This window comes from Asparagus officinalis, chromosome 3 (genome assembly GCF_001876935.1).
Source record: "Asparagus officinalis chromosome 3, Aspof.V1, whole genome shotgun sequence".
NCBI classification, from domain to species: Eukaryota; Viridiplantae; Streptophyta; class Magnoliopsida; order Asparagales; family Asparagaceae; genus Asparagus; species Asparagus officinalis.
This window is the reverse complement of record NC_033796.1, coordinates 11,392,063-11,400,956: the sequence shown is the minus strand read 5'-3', so window position 1 is coordinate 11,400,956 and position 8,894 is coordinate 11,392,063.

Sequence of the window (8,894 nt, the reverse complement as noted above, 5' to 3'; positions counted from 1 at the left end):
ATTTGGCGTGAGAAAAAATTCAAGATGTAACTTTAATCAATCACAGGCCTTGTCAAACTATATTTAAAAAAAAAAGTTTCCATATGTTATGCATATAGTTTTTCGCTAAAATTATAAAAGATTATCTTAATTTTTAAACAAAATAACAGGTGTGATAAATATTAGTTGAAGTAAAGTGTTCCATCCTCATAACTTCAGAATTTTAATGCAAAGGCAACAATGTTTATGAACAATATATATATATAGCATGTTTGGATACTATGGTGATTTTTTGTGTGGTGTTTTCCTCCAAAAGTATTTTCAAAACACTTTAGTAAGTATTTTTGGTCAACAATAGTTTGATAACATTAATATTAAACATACTCTTAATATATTAAATACTAATAATAACATAATCTATTTCAATTAATATATTATAATACTATACATATAATTAACAAGTTATAATATTATATATAACAAATATAGTACAATGCTATGTACTGTACATATTTGTAATATATATTATATTATAATACTTAAGTATTATTTTTCAAATATTAATATATTTAATAATTTTTAATATAAATATTTTATTTTTTCAATATGTTACCTTTTATTAATAATAATGTATTAACATTATCTTTTTATAATATAATATAATATAATATTATTATATTATGATATTGTTATTATTATTATTATATTAACATTTTTTATAGTATATGTATTACTTATAATATATAATCATTTTGTTATTATTTTTTAATGTAATATATTATTATATATTATATAATATATTGTGAATATATTGAATATATATATAATGTAATATTTAATCTTTTATTCTTAGATGAGTTATTATTTTATTATTGGATAACATTATTTTATAACATGTTAAATTTTTTAAATATATCATATAATATATTATTCATACATAATGATATGTTTTATTAATTAAATAAGATAATAGAATAATTTTTGTTATATAATTCAATATTATATCATTACTATAGGATTATTTATTAATAATAAATTGTTATCTATTATTTTATCAATAGATTTTCTTTTATTATTATTTACTATTATTTTAATATGAAATATATATAATAATATTTAACCTATAATTATTATATTATACTAATTATATTATTATATGAATTATTAATTAATGGTGTTAGACATAGTATTGATATACTAGGAAACAAATATAATAATGTACTATGTTAAATAATATAATATAATTTAATATTATATTATATTATTTTATGTAACAAACATAATATATTATTATTATATTATTATACTTTTATTAATATATTTAATTTGTTAATATTTACTATTAATATTTAAATTATATTATATTACATTATATAATGTTATGTAACTAATATAATATATTTTTATGCCACTTTTATATTTATATTTAATTTAATATTATTTACTATTAATATAATATATAATAAGATTTAAAATATAATTATTGTAATATATTACTTATAATATTATAATAATAATTAATTAATTGTATTGAATATAGTATTTATATATTTGAAAACTAATGTTATGATGTAATATATTAAATAATATAATATAATATTATGCAATGAATATATTATTATTAATACACTATATTAGACATTATATTAACACCCTTGAATCTCAAAACACAAAACTTAAAACACATTTTCGGTGTTTTGAACTAAGTATTATGTTTTTAGTTTTTGATATTGTACCCTAACAAAAACACCATAGTTTTTAAATATATAGTGTTTTGTTTTTGGTAAAAACAACATGGAAACACTAAAAACATCATGGTATCCAAATGCTACCATAGATTTCTGAAGTGTAGTAAAGAAAAGCAATCCAAATTTTGAATGTAAAAGTTTAGGTAAGTAGATCTCCTTATTTTATCATACAATGGTGATCTGTACACATAAAATGAATAGGAGTAAGAATTTATATATGTAAGAAAATTCTCTAAATCACCCCAGTCCAGCATGCTTACCAGCAAAGCTCAGGACAGACTTTCCCTATTTGATCTTGTTCCATTATTTTACCTTAAGAGTAAAATGTTAAACAGTGAGACATATTAATCACATCATTAATTATATATTTATATCTCTGCACATTCATTAAATAATCATTACTAATTAACCATGACACCGCTTACCTAGATACTTTATTTAGCATCTCCTGCCCAAAAAAGTAGCAGATCTGGTCCAAATATAAATTTAAAAATAGAAAATTAGAAATCACAAATAACAAAAATTTTGTAAAACACTTAAAAAGAGAAAGGAGAGCACAAAACGGAGGCAGGGGTACAGCAAAAAGGGCATCCGTGTCCCTGTTCCTTTGTCTCCCTGTTTGCCGTGGCCTCCTCCCCTCAACCATCCCCTGTTGTCCTCCGACGTGGCAATCCCCCATTTGCTGGGTTGTAGGGCCCACATCAAGGGCGAACATGACACGTCATCATGAAACAGTGCATGCTGTTCTTTCACGCACACCCGCGCAGTATACCCGCTCGGTTATTTATGTATTCGTATTTCTTGGTAAAACCACACAAAACTTTGCCAGAAACAACAGTATGTTTTAATTGTACGCTGTACAATCAAAATAGTATACTAAACTTTCTGTTGTATTGGGCGCTACCGATAATCTTTTGTATTATAGATTCTTGTCTACACCTCTAGCAATAGGATTATTTGTGGTTAAGTATAATAAAAGACTTAATACATTTCAGCAAAGCAAAGCATTTCTTTAATGGTGAAGAAGAATAAGGTTGAATGAGATTATCCTACTAAGAAATACATAGGGAGGGGAAAAAAATGAGATAATCATTCAAAGATAACCAAGTCATTTAAGGCTTGTTTAGCAACTTGCCTATTAACTGGGCTAGTAAAGTTAAGTTGTTTAATGATTTAAAATGTGTTTGGTAAAAACTTATATAATACTAGACTATTTTTTTTTATTTCAAAAGGAGCCCCTTAACTAATATATATCTGGACCACCACCAACCTATTTCTATTCTAATCCGATTAAAATTTTTAACCGGTTTAGTGTGAAGTTACCAAACACACCCTAAAATTTAACACCGAGTACAGTTACAGTTAGTTGATCTTTGTTCACAAACATGGCCATCGTAAATGTCGGGCCCACACAACATTAACTTGAAACGTCATCAGCAAGAAGCAGATGCCGTTGGAGACAAAAACACAAACACAAATCAATTTTTACAGTGTTACCTTTTCCTGTAAATTTGTATTTTTACCACCGACCATTTAATAACATAGACTTGCTTCTTTCTTTAACTGTATAGTCGCAGGTCTCTAGAGAGAGAGACGGGCAGAGATTTGATGGTTTTGCCTTTTTTTTTTTAGCACTTTGGGCAGAGAGAAGAGAGCAGGCCTCCTCAGCCTCTGCTCCCCCAAGTTGTACGGTCTCTCTGAGTAAAAGTTGAAATCTCATAATTATTAAGAATTAAGGAATATTTTACACACATTTAGTAGTTGTTTAAAGTTTCTTTTGGTTCAGCTGATGTTCCCTTCAGTTCTTGTTGGGTTCTGCAGGGCCTGAACTTGGTATTCTACGAGATGATAGCAGGAGTATCTTTGCTTTATATCAGTCAATCTCATCTCCTGTTTGGATAAAACAAGCTCCTAGAAAATTTCCAATTCAGGGATCATGGAATCGTCGAGTGTATATAACTGATACGTTGGTGAGTTGACACATATTCAGTTGTTGATTAAGATAACCCATAGTTATAAATAACATTAAGCTTAATTAGTGTAACGCTCAATCACTAAGTTGGTATCTCACTAACTAAAACACATCTGAACCATCATAATTTATATAAACAATATGTGTACATATCGCAATTGATAGGTTGAACATGTGTCGAATCAAAAAGAAACTAAATGAATATTCGTTTACTTTTTCCCCGAAGCCTTAAATTAGTTGGCTTTTTGACTTACAATTTATATGAAACAAATTTGAGCAATTAGTGCTATACTAGTGTGATTCTTTTGTGATTTCCGGGAATTAGTTAAAATTCAGTCACGGTATATGTTGAATTTGTATTTTCATTCAATTCATATTAAAAAGCGTCTTTATCATGTTTTGCAAAATTAGAACTCCTCTTTTCGTTGTGTTCTTCCTACATTAGCTAGGCTATTTTTGTGTGTAGAAAGCATAATCATAAATTTGGTCTGTGGAACTATACGTATAATTGCTCCCACCATAGGACCATGTATACATTCCTAAGTAACAAACATATCAGAACCCTACATTGTGCGGGGTTCTGATAGCCACGCAAGGGGGTACAGTAAATGACAAAACTACCCTCCTGCTTGTAAAAGAGTATGGCCGAGAACTTCCATGCACAGTGCTAAAGGTTCTGATAGGACTGTTTTGATGTCTGATACCACACAGTCGATGAGAGCTGTCCGTGGATGATCAAGAATGAGAGGATGAGAGATGGGGCCGACTCCTCCTCCGACTTTATACCCGATCCTTGGACTGGAATTCCTGATCCTCCTGTATGAAGAAGAACAAACCCGTAAGAGGGCGGGGCCAGTTTTCCCCCGTGGTACCTCCGACGGTCAAGTCAGCTTGTGTGCTTGAGTGGGATTTGAGGGAGTGTCCCGAGACCATTGAGGTCCTTGTCAGGGGGTACTCTTTGTGAGTTATTAATAGAAATGTTGATTAAGAGGGAAGGAATGATCCCCGAATTCAACCAATGTTCAGCCTCTTCGTCGAGATTTTAAAAAAGAAGAAGAAGACGACTTGAGTTGGGAGTAGAAAAAAAAAGAAACCTCTCATCCTTACCCTCCTTCCTCCTTTTTATAGTCATTTGCCTTCGAGATTCTAACCCTTGGCTTTGGCTTCGCACAGGGGGGCAGTGTTGGGGTGAGTAGACAGGATGCAGAATCATTCTTAGTTTTACAGATGTCGGTTGGTAATTGTAAGGGAAGTCATTCGAGCACATGAGAGGATATCTCCAACATATCTCGGATTTTGACAGATGAGGCATGGCGGAAGATAGGTCGACTGTTTAGTTATTCTTTGCTTTACAGATGTCGGCTGACAATTGGAAGGGAAGTCATTCGAGCACAAGAAAGGATATCTTAGTGATATCTGAGAAGTGACTTGTGAGCAGAGTAAGCTGTTTATGCCTAAGATTTGTCAGAGTTGAGATCTTGATGGGATCGATCAGTACTGTAGTGTCAATTGATGCATATCTGAAGGGAGCTGAGTTGGATCTTATCCCCTTAATAGAGACGGGTGTGTTTCTGGGTCGTTCCTATGGTTTGCCGACCTAACAGTCGAGTGAGCTTCTGGCCGAGTAGATGATCGAACCGATCATTTGAGGAGTCGTCTTGGTTATAAGGCGGGCGGACCCTTGAGGAGTCGCCTTTATTATAAGGGGTCGACCGATCCCGCGCTTCGTGTCGGTAAAGATGACTCGTCACTCGGTCAGGTTAATAGATTTGATCTTGGCTGGGCTTTAGGCCGCTAAGGTGGCTAGGCTTTGACTTTTTGTATGGTGGATTACCATAACATAACAGATTGTTACTCTACATTCCTATGTGAAGTTCACATTGAAATTACCACAGGATCTCTATGATCTTTTTTTTATGATTTTTTTTTTTTTTGAAAATATGACACAAGAATCAATACAAGTACAAGTTAACATTTAGATGACTGAGAGTTAAGGATCATATGAACACAACTACGACAAGATTGAGCTTACAACACACAACTCACAGTCATTGACTCGTTCCCTTAGCCAAAGATAGAAACGTACGATAACCTTAAGCTTGCAAGCCATTGCCAAAAATAGCGAAAAATCCACATAAGTCTTCTGTGATTACAGAATCATGGCTCGTACGATTTCACAAAATCTTTACGACGTGATGAGAGATTGAGCTCGGATTTGCAAATATCGGACCCTCTTCATAAGTCACAAACCTCGGACGCGTCGACGTGGGTCGCGTGTGAGCGTCACGCTTACGTGTAGGGTAGGCACGTGTGGAGATGGCAGGTAACGGAACTAACGTTGGTGACGATGGAGCTACGTCAGTGAGGGTTTTTTTTTTTTTAAAGCCTGAGGACTGACACGTGAGGTGATGCATGCCTTGTGACTGTGAACTTGTTTTGTCGTTCGAGGAATTGAGCTGGCGCTGATTTTTGTATGAGGGGCTGATGAATTGTATCCTTTTTAAGTTTAGTGAATTTGTGGTCAAAAGAAAACAGAAAAGAAAAGAGAGGTTTGCAGACGTTACCAATTAGAATAGGTGTTGAATTGATCCAAATAATCAATATAAACTTAGGTGTTGAATTAAAAATTGATCGCTATATTTGCTAGTTAAGATGAAAGACTCATTGAATCCACTAATGAACTAGAACCAAGTAAAGTATTTTATTTTATTTTTTATTTTCATGTCAAAATATAATTTTTGAGGATTTTTATATATAGAAGTACTGAATTTAACATTTGTATGTTTCACAATTTGAAATTTTAATTAAAATATGTCAACATGTCAAATTAAAAAAAAAATTCCAATATGGTTAATAACCAAACATATCATCCAATGCGTACGAAATGAAATTGCTATTATGAAACTCAGAGTCTATCCAAAATTTTGCTATCTTATTTTCTTATCTTCTCTTCTTTGTTGTCTACATAGACGCATTTAAGTATATGTGTGGGGATGCAGTTGCGTCCTTAAACTTTTATAAATTGTATGTAAATCCTTACAACATTTACATATGTCACTTCTCAACTTATGTAAAAACACTAAATAAACAAGTAGCAAATAAATTAGCTGATATTAAAAGATAAAAAGCCTATTCAACTTTTCAACAACCAAAGTTAAATAGGTGTAATTAGAAGAAGGTGCCCAGTAGGCTACATGGCAAAGTCCTGTCGCTCTCTCGTGAGAGTCTCAGTTCGATTTCCATGTGCGCCACTGATCATCTGCATTATTATCCTCTATAAAGAAACTAACAATTAATGTAATCAAAATAAGAAACTAAACTAGTATGTTGATGGACAACAATATCTAACCTTTAGATAGCAACAAGGATACCGTAAACCTATAGCACTGCATTAATTTTCATGCATTTGGTAGCTGCACATCTCAAACGAATCAAGCATAGCTACAACCAAATCCATTAAATCCCATCCCACGCTCTGCACTGTTTTGATCTCACAAAGAAACATAAACGCACACGCCCGAAGTTTCAATGCGAGCTTGCGTGTGGAATAAGTTGTCAGAAATTTGTCAGGAAATTTGCAGATTGAGGACACGGTACTTTTTTTTTCCTCGCAGATTGCACACGAGGAGGAGAGCACAGGGTCCGGGCGTTATTACAGCAGCGCCAGCAGGGTTGCAAATTGCAAAATTGAAATTGTTGGCCACAGTCTCATTCATAGGACTAGAAATTCAATTGTTCATGAGCTTAAGTCAGTTGAGGTTGATGTCAGCCTAGTGATGCTAGAGGGGCCCTGAAAACGATGCTATGACGCAATGTATTTTGTAGCTAGTACGATTTCACGTGAGCATAAATAAAATTTTGAGAATTTCAGTTTGATCTCTAAAAAATATATATATTTTTAGAAAAGGCAAATTATTGCTCACAGCCTGGGAATGTATAAATTTTGGCCCAGCTTTGGTTCGATTTAATGTAGATTGGTTTAGGAGCAGGCTGAGCTAATAATTTAGGCCCACATTTTCTTAGTAGGTTATTGCAGCCCTGCGTTTTTCATGTATATTTAAGCATAGGTTTATAATGTATTATGTATATGTACCTGCCTGCATGTATCACAATGTACCAATACTTGTATTTATCGTATTTATGTGTTAAATTTTGTATTAACATCGCGTCTTTATTTTAGTACAAATTCAGGATTAACCAACTAGAAAAGTATTTGAATGCACTTTCATCTTTCTCTTGCAGACGGATCATAATCACTCATTAAGTAATAAATGAAAGTAATTTAAAATAATGATATCACCATCGTTATTGAACGAGAGGATTCAAATCATTGGAACAGCAATACAAACTTGGGTGTAAAGCGGAACAAATAGCAAAGTCGTCGGTCGCTTTTGTAATTGTAGGGCTCGGGCTTGTGGGCCGAAAACTACATTTTAAAAAAAGCAAGCGTCGCAAAGACACAGCGGGCTTGAGATAGGCCGAGTCCATTGGCTATTTTTTGCAATTTGGGTTGGTCCTCAATCACAATTTGGCCCCCAGACCATCTCAGGCCTTCAAGTGCGGTCTCGAATAAAGTTTCGCGTCGATAAATTGCACTAATGTGTAAAGCTTTCATGTATATATTTGTTGTCATGTGTAGCGTCTATAGATTTGGATTAATATTATTATAAAAAATAGTAAAAAGGCAGGAATTTTTTAAAAATGAAGTAAAAATCTCATTATTTTATTTTTTTTGAGATGAATCACAACAATAAAAAAAATAACTTTTACAATATAACTCAGCAGAACGATATCGGTACGTGTCAAATTAAAACATATAGAATGCCACCGTAAGGCGCCACGAGGGCATCCAAAATCCATGTGGCATCACCTCTCACAACCCACTTCTCCCCTCAGTTTCCACTTATTATTACAACCGCTAAATTTTTTTCTCAAAACTCCCAAATAACCAGAGTCCAAAACCTCATCTCCTCCCCACCCTCAACAACGCCAAACAGAGCCATGACCATCAACTCCAAACACCTAGCCTTCTTCCTAGTCTTCCTCTTCCTCTCCATCTCGTCCATCTCTCTCCTCGCCCACTCTGCCGACGACCCCGAGGTCGAGCTCTGCGAGAAGCAGTGCCAGCTCCAGACCCAGTTCGACAAGCGGCAGCGTCGCATATGCCAATACCAATGCCAAGATTACGGTAGGCA